The sequence below is a fragment of the Gastrolobium bilobum genome, unplaced genomic scaffold, assembly GCF_033153095.1.
Source record: "Gastrolobium bilobum isolate Gb01-03AN ecotype WA unplaced genomic scaffold, APGP_CSIRO_Gbil_v1 utg229915, whole genome shotgun sequence".
Lineage (NCBI taxonomy): Eukaryota > Viridiplantae > Streptophyta > Magnoliopsida > Fabales > Fabaceae > Gastrolobium > Gastrolobium bilobum.
In genome coordinates this window covers 13,638-16,149 of record NW_026895425.1, presented here as the reverse complement: position 1 = coordinate 16,149, position 2,512 = coordinate 13,638, and the positions used below count along the sequence as shown (strand labels likewise).

The window sequence follows — 2,512 nt, the reverse complement described above, 5'->3', positions numbered from 1 at the left end:
CTGGACGATCAAGCAAAACATTACCTACAAGAATGAACTTCACCTTAAGCTGAGAAATTGGGAACCTTTCCAGATAGGTTGTTATTAGACACATTCAGAATCTCAAGTTGAGGCAAAGTTGTCAAGCTCCAAGGTATTGAGCCAACCAAATTATTATCACTGAGAATCAATTTCCTTAAATAAGTTAAATTGGCAAATGCAGCTGAAATGGTTCCGGTCAACCAATCTTGACAAGTGTTGTTCCCTTTCCAGGCACTAGCCAACAGAAGGGGATACCCAAAATCCGCAGCAACATGAAGCAAAGTGGTGGCAGTGGGATCACAAGGCACACCAGGACTTGATTGACAAAAGCTATTGATCCCATCATCAAGAGAGACCTTCACACCTTTCCCAAACTCAGGAACAGGACCCTGCAGCATGTTGTTGTACAAAGAAACGTTCCGTAAGCTAGAGAGAGCCATCAAAGAAGGTGGAACCACACCAGTTAACAAATTGTCCTGAAGCTGAAGATCAAACAAGTTGGTACAATTTGACAAATCCGGAATTGGACCCGTGAACTGGTTCTCGCTAAGCCACACCTGAGACAATGAGGTCATGGAAGAAAGCACGTCGATTGAACCGGAGAGGCCAAACTCGTTTTTCTGACTCTTGAGCCTCAAACTCTTAATCGACAATCCCGCAAAGGACTTCGGCAAACCACCGGTGAGTTTGTTGTAAGAGAGACGAATGCTCTGCAAGCTGACAAAGGAATCGAACACATCCGGCAAGGGACCCACGAGGTTTGAGTTTCCGAGGTGGAGTTGGAAGAGGTTGGTTGACTGAGTCAACTCGGTGGGAAAGGTCCAGGGTTCGAGGTTAATGTTGTTGGTTAAGCTAAGGTTCTGCAAGCTGGTTAGCCCTTGGAAGCAACCGTCACGTATGGAGGTGAAGTTGTTGCCGTCGAGGTACACTGTTTGGAGCAAGGAATGGTTCGCCAAGGAGGGTAACGAACCGTAGAGAGAGTTTCCCTGGAGAGAGAGGTCAGTTAGGTGGGAGAGTGCGTTCAGATTGGAAGGGAGTTTTCCGGTAAGTGACTTGGAAGCCAGATTGATAGAAATCACGCGGTTGAAGGTGTCGCACTTCACGCCGTTCCAGTTGCAAAATGCGTAGCGAGACGTTTCAGTATCCGAATACCACCCTATTGCTTTCCACAGCTTCAACATGAACACACCATCGTCGGTGACGGCGGCGGTGGAGAGGAGAGAGAACAACAGGAGAAGCGTAGAGAGAGAGACAAGGAATTTCGATTTAGCCATTCAAATGACAAATTAAGGTGAAGCGTTTGTGCAGATGAAAGAAAGACAAGTGGGGAATCAAAGAAAACATACATTAACTTGCTAACAGATCAAAGACAAATTATGGTGTATGCCACATGTTTTTAAACGTAGCAAACTGTTCATGGCAAATTATCTTAAATTGATAGCATATCTATTCACTTGCTACTTGTTGACTTCATCGTTCAAACGAAGGATTCCATCAACTACGAGAAAAATAAAATAATAATAATTCAAAAAATGAAAATATTCATGAAAAGTTTGAATTAAAAATAATGTATACAAGAGGTAATATATTCATACTATCAATTTTTTTATTATTAATCCACTATCACTCCAATATAACTATGTATTTCGGGGATTATATTAAAGGTTATTTTTCTTTTCCCTTTCTTTAGAAACTTTTCAGAAATTGTCCGCTAAAAAGTGGGATTGAATTATGATTATAGTGATAATGAATTGGAAGAAAAAATAATTAATAACCTGAATATACTACCTCTATATATAATTATACATTTTTATATATACATTATTTCATATTCATACATTTTTTATAACTTATAATTAATCTCATTCTTTTGGACATGAGATAACATAGGTAGGGGTGAAGGTAGGTTGAGCCGGCCTACAACCTAACCTATATTAGGTCAAACTCTGCTTATTACATATAGTTAAATAAAACAGGCTCTGACTTTTAGGAAAGTCTATTTAGAAAGTAGCTCATAGACTTTTCTTTTACATGCCGGGCATATAAGTATTTATTTTAAATAAAAAAATAATATTATTTATAGTAGTACCAAATAGTGATAGCTCAGTTGATGCATGTGAGCTGAGTAGGCGTTGGAAGGACTTCGGTTCAATCCCCATTAATACCACCTTTAGGAGAGGCATAAGATCGATACTAATCTCAACAGTAGCATTAGAATCAACGTTTAGTACTAGAGGAAGAGTTATTAATGGTTATCATTTTTCCTTGGCTGAAGATATCATCCAAGCTTTAATATGTGGTGGAGATTGGCTACGTAATAAGTATGGCTTGAAGAAAAAATAAAAGACATAAATTTAATCAATTGAAATTATTTTATAATTTAATTATATTTGATTAAATCTTAATAGAAATCTGAATTTATTTCTTATGTAGGAGGAATCAACATCTCAGTATATAAGATTGTCTATATGAATATATTAAATGTAACATC

The 2,512-nt window shown here is 38.1% G+C and overlaps 1 pseudogene; it reads right to left on the bottom strand.

The window, feature by feature from the left end:
- Positions 1–6: 6 nt before the first annotated feature.
- On the bottom strand, positions 7–1,295 carry LOC133310703 (receptor-like kinase TMK4; annotated as a pseudogene).
- Between the last annotated feature and the right edge of the window lie 1,217 nt (positions 1,296–2,512).